This window comes from Salvelinus sp. IW2-2015, linkage group LG23 (genome assembly GCF_002910315.2).
Source record: "Salvelinus sp. IW2-2015 linkage group LG23, ASM291031v2, whole genome shotgun sequence".
Classification (NCBI taxonomy): domain Eukaryota; kingdom Metazoa; phylum Chordata; class Actinopteri; order Salmoniformes; family Salmonidae; genus Salvelinus; species Salvelinus sp. IW2-2015.
The window spans coordinates 36,430,202-36,439,400 of record NC_036863.1 but is presented as its reverse complement, the minus strand read 5'-3'; the positions used below and the strand labels follow the sequence as shown (position 1 = coordinate 36,439,400).

At 43.2% G+C, this 9,199-nt stretch overlaps 1 long non-coding RNA gene across 1 annotated transcript; it reads right to left on the bottom strand.

The window, feature by feature from the left end:
- Positions 1 to 6,934: 6,934 nt before the first annotated feature.
- On the bottom strand, positions 6,935 to 7,522 carry LOC139022912 (uncharacterized). Its single transcript, XR_011473978.1, has 2 exons — positions 7,355 to 7,522; positions 6,935 to 7,322 (listed from the first exon to the last, which is right to left on the bottom strand). It is a non-coding gene; the product is annotated as an uncharacterized lncRNA (long non-coding RNA).
- Positions 7,523 to 9,199: the final 1,677 nt, after the last annotated feature.

Genomic DNA, 9,199 nt, shown 5'->3' with positions numbered 1-9,199 from the left:
ATGTCCCTGACGGAGACATGGATCACCCAGAGAACACTGCTACTCAGCTGCTCCTCAGTCAGTAGACTTTATTCCCTGACGGAGACATGGATCACCCCAGAGAACACTGCTACTCCAGCTGCTCCTCAGTCAGTAGACTTTATGTCCCTGACGGAGACATGGATCACCCCAGAAAACACTGCTACTCCAGCTGCTCTTCAGTCAGTAGACTTTATGTCCCTGACGGAGACATGGATCACCCAGAGAACACTGCTCTCCAGCTGCTCCTCAGTCAGTAGACTTTATGTCCCTGACGGAGACATGGATCACCCCAGAGAACACTGCTACTCCAGCTGCTCCTCAGTCAGTAGACTTATATCCCTGACGGAGACATGGATCACCCCAGAGAACACTGCTACTCCAGCTGCTCCTCAGTCAGTAGACTTTATTCCCTGACGGAGACATGGATCACCCAGAGAAACACTGCTACTCCAGCTGCTCTTCAGTCAGTAGACTTTATGTCCCTGACGGAGACATGGATTCACCCCAGAGAACACTGCTACTCCAGCTGCTCCTCAGTCAGTAGACTTTTATGCCCTGACGGGACATGGATCACCCCAGAGAACACTGCTACTCCAGCTGCTCTCCAGTCAGTGAACTTAGATCCCTGACGGAGACATGGATCACCCCAGAGAACACTGCTACTCCAGCTGCTCCTCAGTCAGTAGACTTTATGTTCCTGACGGAACATGGATCACCCCAGAGAACACTGCTACTCCAGCTGCTCTTTCATCATCTGACTATGTTTTCTCCATAGTCCAAAAGCTTCTTGTCATCGTGGTGGTGGTACTGGTCTACTCTTTTTCTCCTAAGTGTAGATTTTCTCTTTTCTCCCTCTCTCACCTGTCCATCTCCTTATTTTATATTCCATGCTGTCACTGTCACTTGTYCACGCAAGCGTAACATTATTGTCATCTATCGCCCACCAGGTGCCCTTGGAGAGTTCCTCAATGAGCTTGACATCTTGATAAGCTCATTTTCTTACGATGGCTCACTGCTCTTYGTACTTGGCAACTTCAACCTCCCGACATCTGCCTTCGATTAATTTMTTTTCAACTCTCTCTTTCCCCTCATCTCTTTTCACCTTACCCTTTCTCAATCCTCTCCAACTCACAAGGCAGGCAATATGTTTGACCTCATCTTTACTAGAGGCTGCTCACCCACTAATCTCACTGCAACCCCCCTCCAGGTCTCTGTCTCCCTTTCCTCCAACCCTAACCACTCAGCCCCTACCCAGATGGTCATGCGCATTCACAATCTTTGCACTCTCTCTCCCACTACTCTCTCCTCTTCTATCCTATCATATCTCCCTTCTGCTAAATCCTTCTCCCTTCTGTCTCCTGATTCTGCCTCTTCAACCCTACTCTTCTCCCTTTCCGCATCCTATGACTCGTACTGTCCCCTTTCCCCCCTCCAGGCTCGGCCCTCCCCTCCTGCTCCGTGGCTGAGTTATTCATTTCAAGCTTACAGAACAGGGCTGCAGGCTGCGGGCAGCTGAGCGATAAATGGAGTAAAACTAAACTTCCGGACGACCTATCATCCTTTCACTCCCTTTTCTCTACCTTCACTTCCTCTGTATCCGCTGCTGAAGCCACTTTCTTACTTCTCTCATCAACTCATCCCTGGCTACTGGCTGCAAAATGACTAGAGTCACTCCACTCCTCAAGAAACCAACACTCGACTCATCTTACGTCAAAAACTATAGACCTGTATCGCTCCTTTCTTTTCTTTCCCAAACACTTGACCATGCTTTCTGTGATCAACTCTCTCGTTATCAGAACGATCTTCTTGACCCTAACCWGTCAGGCTTCAARACGGGTCACTCGACCGAGACTGCTCTTTTCTGTGTCACGGAGGCTCTTTGCACTGCCAAAGYTGACTCTCTCTCCTCTGTTCTCATCATCCTAGATCTATCCACTGCCTTCGACACCGTGAACAATCAGATCCTCCTCTCCACCCTCTCRGGGCTGGGCGTCTCAGGCTCTGCACACTCTTGGATTGCATCCTACCTGGCAGGCCACTCCTACCAGGTGACKTGGAGAGGATCTGTGTCTGCACCACCTACTTTCACTACTGGTGTCTCCCAGGGCTCGGTCCTAGGCCCTCTCCTCTTCTCTCTATACACCAAGTCACTTTGCTTCGTCATATCCTCACATGGTCTCTCCTATCATTGYTATGCTGATGACACGCCACTACTTTTCTCCTTCCCCCTTTCTGACACCCAGGTGGCGACACTCATCTCTGCCTGCCTGGCAAATATCTCAGCTTGGATGTTGTCTCACCACCTCAAGCTCGACCTCGACAAGATGGAGCTGCTCTTGCTCCCTGGGAAGGCCTGTCTGCACAAATACCTCTCCATCATGGTTGACAACTCCACAGTGTTGCCCTCCCAGAGTGCAAAGAACCTTGGCGTGACCCTGGACAACACCCTGTCGTTCTCTGTAAACATCAAAGCACTGACTCACTCCGGCAGGTTCTTGCTCTACAGCATTCATAGAGTACGACCCTACCTCACACAGGAAGCGACGCAGGTCCTCCAGCCACTTGTTCTCTCCCCTCTGGACTACTGCAACTCGCTGTTGGCTGGGCTCCCTGCTGGAAGGGAATAAATGGTACGGAGTCAAACGTGGTTTTCATATGTTTGTGTTAGATCCCGTTCCATTGATGGACTTAAAATATTTACAATGAGCCTGTCCTTTCACTCCTCCCACCAGCCTCCTCTGGTATACACAGTTGCTTAACTTGCTTGCTACAAAACACATATAGATGTAGGATCTTCATTTGATCCCCCTATTGCGGAAGAATTTTGCAGGACATTTAAAACTTGTAGTGTATGTGAGTTTAAAAAGGCTTCTAAAGTTTGTAATTTCCTCTTCGAAAGTGGAAGGTAGCCTTGCGGCTAAGAGTGATCAAAACTTCGCTGGTTCGAATCCACGAGCCAACTACGTGACAAATCTGTAGATGTACCCCTGAGCAAGGCACTTAACCCTAATTGCTCCTGTAAGTTGTGTAAATGTAATTTTACCTTACAAAAAATKTATCAACCACAAAAAAATCTCTGTTAATTACAATCCACGTAATAATGAACATTTCCAATTTCTGCAGGATTATTTTCCTGCTGTAGGAGACTGGCTCAAATTAAGATCCTACATATGAACAGTCTTTTAAATGAAAATAAGATCATATGCATAAGGATTTACAGAGTGATGCTTARTTGGTATTGTCTACTAGGGCTGGAGTCGCCATAGTGGACTCTATAGGGAACTGCTATGAACATCTTTCTGATGCAACAGTGCCACCATTTGACCAAACTCTGCTGTAATTTTTGTGCTTTGTCATTTCAGTTGAAAGTCACGACTCAGAATGATGTGAATTGCCAAAGTAGAGCTATGCTATTAGAAACCAAGGAGTCCAGTCATATTATCCAAGGCTGCAGGTATACTGCCAACATAATGCTATGATAATGTGTGTTAATATAATATCTGCATAATGACTTTGCACACATTAGAACTGTTATAACCACAYTTGAGATGGTTCACATTTGCAAGTGGGTTGACCATTTATTGTAACCACTGGTTGTTGTTATAATCTGCCATGATTATGAAACAGGTAAATGTATAAAACAGGCAAGTGGATCAGAAAGTGATTTGATCTYCATGTTTGTTAAGATATACTACATAGCCAAAAKTATGTGGACACCTGCTCTTCAAATATCTAATTCCAAAATCATKGGCATTAATATGGAGTTTGTCCCACCTTTGCTRCTATAGCAGCCTGCACTCTTCTKGGAAGGATTTCCACTAGATGTTGGAACATTGCTGCGGGGACTTGCATCCATTTAGCCACAAGCATTAGTAACGTCGTGCACGGATGTTGGCCAATTAGGCTTGGCTCACAGTCGGCGTTCCAATTGATCCCAAAAGTGTTCAATGGGGTTGCGGTCAGTGCCCTGTGCAGGCCAGTCAAGTTCTTGTATACTGACCTTGACAAACCATTTCTGTATGGACCTCACTTTGGGCACAGGGGCATTGTCATGCTGAAAGAGGAAAGGGCCTTCCCCAAAAGTTGCAAGCACAGAATCGTCTAGATTCAGATTCGTCCGTCGGACTGCCAGATGGTGAAGATGAGAACGTGTTTCCACTGCTCCAGTGTAAAATGGTGGAATGCTTTACAAAACTCCAGCCGATGCTTAGCATAGCGCATGGTGATCTTAGGCTTGTGTGCGGCTGCTCGGCCATGGAAACCCATGTCCGGAAGCTCCCGACGAACAGTTATTGTGCTGAAGTTGCTTCCAGAAGCAGTTTGGAACTCGGTAGTGAGTGTTGCAACCGAGGACGGACGATTTTTACGCGCTACCTGCTTCAGCACTCGGCCGTCCCATTCTGTGAGCTTGTTTGGCCTACCACTTCACAGCTGAGCCGTTGCTACTCCTAGACGTTTCCACTTCACATTAACAGCACTTACAGTTGACCGGGGAAACTCTAGCAGGGCAGACATTTGACGAACTGACTTGTTGGAAAGGTGGCATCTTATGCTGGCGCCACGTTGAAAGTCACTGAGCTCTTCATTACGGGCCATTCTACTGGCAATGTTTGTCTATGGAGATTGCATGGCTGTGTGCTCGATTTTATGACAAACCCCAGAGGTGCCTTATTGATATTATAAACTGGTTACCAACATAATTAGAACAGTAAAAATAAATGTTTTGTCATRCCCGTGGTATATGGTCTGATATACCACGGCTGTCAGCCAATAAGCATTCAGTGCTCGAACCACTCTGTTTCTAAAGTCTCTTATACCATTGYATTGTTGAATACTTGTTTCTGATTGGCTTGAAAGGAATTCTATAGCGTGCATTATTTAAGTGATAATGCCCTCGAAGTCAGTGTTTGGAGGACATATTGGCACGGGTGTTAGGCCCGAGACTAAGTCGAGGGCCGGTAAACCGTGCCAATATATCCTCCAAACACGGGCTTTGAGGGCATTATAACTTTTATACAATGAGTAAACAACATATTCAAATAAAGATTGACATATTTTAATTAACTTTATTTTGATTAATTTATTCATACTATTTCATCCTTCCACGAGATATAGTCCTGACACAAATCTAGGGTTGCTACCCAAGCCGCTGGTCGTTCGTTCTATCGGTTCGGTTGTCCAGAGACGCCAYCCAGTCGTTTAGACTTTTTGTTCTGTATCTTTGGACAGTTACGACCCAGTCATTCTTCTAAATGTTCTATTGCTATACTTTATTATCCCTTGCTTGCTAGGTTAGCCAACTACAGCTAATTTACAGTCACGTCAAACAATGCAGCCAGAATAACAACAAAGTAGCTGCATTTGCATTTGTTTAAGCTGTTTTCTAGTGACATTTATTTGGATACATGCATAAGAATGAGCTAATGATGCGCGATTTCACCTGGCATAGAAAATGTGCTCTCTCCTCAGGACACTGTTGTTCAGAGGAGCTAGCCAACAACACAGCTAACACAATCACTTCAAAATGAAACTGGAAAGACTGCAAACTAGCTGCATTTAGTTGTRTCTGTTCTCTATTGAAATGTCTTTGTATATGTCCATAAAAATGAAGTTTGATTCATGATTTCGACTGGCTGAGAACAGTTGCCTGTCTTTCTTGTCCCGACTCCCGACCCCTACATGTTCATTACTATGGGACAGCTGGAGATCGAATTTCAATATGAAACAATGTTGCAAATGTCAGAAAGTCAGACTTCAAGTTTTATACAAATCTCTGTTATTGAAAACCAATTGCTAGTCTAAAATAAATGGGAGATAATGTCTAGATGCTTTTTACAGTGGGGATGACGTTTATAAATTGTCTGGTTGGGCTGATGAGACAGTGGATTGCGCAGTGAGATGGAACAGAGTAAATAGGCATTTCAATATCATAGCTTTAGCCGTGGTAATTTGTGGAATAGACACCTGCTGGAAYGCGGTTTTAAYCAATTAGCATCCAGGATCAGACCCTTCCGTTGTAAAATTTCCTATAACGCACAGTATATCAGCATTGTAGAATTCAATGGCTATAGTTAATTCTTTCATGTTCTATGTTTGAGCTGCTTTTGAAAGAAAGTCGAATTGAAAACACTATTGGCATTGTTGAAATCGATTTTCATAAACGCAAGCAGATGGYTAGCTAAACCAGCAAGTCTGTTTGGTTACCAAGGCAACTCCTGCAGCTCTCTAGTAAACTTGCTAGCTACTTCAGTGAATGTTGAACACATTTCYACCTGCAAATTAACACATTTCTAGTGGCAAATGCCAGGGCGGCAGGTAGCCTAGTGATTAGAGCGTTGGGCCTGTAACCGTAAGGTTGCTGGATTGAAGCCTGAGCTGACAAGGTAAAAATCTGTCATTCTGCCCCTGAACAAGGCAGTTAACCCACTGTTCCCMGGTAGGCTGTCATTCTAAATAAGAATTTGTTCTTAACTGTATTGCCTAGTTGAATAAAAATGTACAAATTATTTTTTTTAAACAATTTGAGCCATGGTATAAAAGGGATAATCAACTCAGGGCTCTGTGTTCCCTGGAAAATAATGCAACTCTGTGGAAAGTTAGTTCCACCTTGCTAGTACATCTTGGAACACACCTTCCATGTTGTTCATTCTTTTTTTTGATTATCCCTTACTCATAAAGGCCTGCTTGTTGAGTACATCCCAAGTGTTACCAAATTACAGTCTTACTCATAAAGGCCTGCTTGTTGAGTACATCCCAAGTGTTACCAAATTACAGTCTTACTCATAAAACTATTGAAAGGCTGTGATAGGATAACACTGTTATCATAACAGTGAACATGGACCGAACTAGACGGACACTGTAGCAATGTTCCATAATCAAACTGCAAGACAATTAATTTGCAACTATCCAACACTATTTTAAAATATACTTGTTACATTATTAGTAACGTAACATTAGTATTGTTTTATTATTTCAAAAGAAACAACACAAATAGAATATAAAGTGAAAGAAATAATTGACAGTTGTACAATTATAGCATTCATCATATATTAGTTATGGCTAGTCTACAACACCAGTTGATAGATGGGATTTTACAGCAAATGTACCACTACAAAACGTAATTTAGATGCAAAACATTCACCCTAGAACAATAAATACTCAACATTGACCCTAGAACAATAAATAAAGTGACAAATGATAAAACAAGAAGAATGCACTTGAAGGTAATAGCGTAAACAAAGTTTCTTTACCCTTATCTACAAAAGTGTTTTCTTCCAATTCTGTCAAAAAATGTCGTATGCCTATCAGACTGTTCTCAAAAGTGCTACTCAGCCTCCATCTTCATTCAAGCAACTATCTCTAACATTGAGATGAACTGAGCTCAACTACAAACAAGATCATTGAAGAACTGGGATATAGTCTGTGGTGAGACAGAGGATTCTGAGCAGACAGTCTTTGAGGGGTGTTTCTGCAGCAGGGGCTGCAGGATGAGGCTAGGGGTCAGTAGGTGGCATCTATAACGTTGTCTTCCATCTGATGTCTGTAGGCCACTCTTGCCTTGTGGGAAAAGTAGACAACTCCWCCTCCAGCACCATCACTGGCATAGGTTGTCGGGGCAAACTGGGGCTCCGCTTCAATGTATGGAACTAAACAGGAAAAGGAGAGATGAGAGGATTAAAACCCCATTAATATTACATTAATACTGACATTAATCTCTCTTGGGAAGTCACATTCCCAGACTGTACTACTGTTGATGATGATGAACTGTCAWAGGGGTGTCAGTCCAAAATTACATTCCAAGTCAATTGTAAATAGCCTTAAAGTGGAACTGACAGCACTTTAGCACCATGAAATCTTATAAAAATCTATTCATATACACCCMAGGAAGAATACTTCTTTCAATCTTTACTWACGACACTGGYTTTGCAGATGACTTAACACTATACACGTCAGCTACTACCGCAACTGAAGTTACTGCAGCATTTAACAAAGAGCTACAGTTAGTCCTAAATATTTCAAAAACTAAAAGCATTGTAATTGGGACAAATCATTCACTAAACCCTAAATCTTGTAATGAATAATGTGGAGCAAGTTGAGTGGACTAACTGCTTGGAGTAATCCTGGATTGTAAACTATCATGGTCAAAACATATTGATACAACAGTAGCTAAGATGGGGAGAAGTCTGTCCATAATAAAGCGCTGTTCTACCTTCTTAACAGCACTAAAAACTAGTTGGCCGTCAAAATTCCACTRATAAACGATGGGGAATAGTAGCCTGCTTGCCTGCCAATGCATGCATGTTCCAACACACGTTTTGACAACTGAATGGGAACTTACCTGCCAACCCATTTGATCAATGCCAAATACATTTAATTGACAACTAAGGGTGCCYGTTTCTGCWCTCAGGTTCAGGAATGGCTGAAAATGCATAACATTGATCTAAAATTGACCCTAGAAGTAGTACTGTTGGGAGATCTGGAGAGACCGGGTCAGTCAATAGCTAATATACTAATACTCTTAGTAAAAGTATTTATCTTCAATCTGTGGATTCTATTCGATTAGATAGATTGAAATTGTATGTTAAACATCACAGCATAGCTGAAAGMTGATTGGTGCATGAGAATTCCGAAGAGGGGTGGCCAGCGAGGATGAAATGAGCTGAGGGAAGCTGAGTGTGTTGGGATGTGGAATTGGAGACAAGTGGGAGTGGGCGGGGGATAGAATGACGGTCAAAGATAAAGTATAAAAATATTAAGTCAAATAAAACATAACAAAAAGTAAGTTTGAATGACACTGAGGGCAGTGTTGTTACAGGCTAATGCCTGTTTGCCTGAGGCTGATGCTGTGCAGGTGTTTGTACACATGCATATACACACACTCATTCAAATGCCACCAGGGGCACATACATGGTCACACACACATGTAATAGTGCATACATGCATTAACATATTCGAGTTGTCCTTGATGTCTTTTGTTTTTGTGCATTGTTGTTTTCTGTTTTCCTTTGTCTTTCTCTTTTTTCTCTTTTGTTCACTTTCTTGGTTATTGGGGGGTCTGGGGGGTGGGGAATGGAAATATTTTTTAAACTTATTTTTATCTTATTTTCTCAGGGAGGGGGGGACTGTGGGGGGGGGGGGGGTCTCGGATGGTCGAAGGGCAGCTCTTGTGGAACTGTGG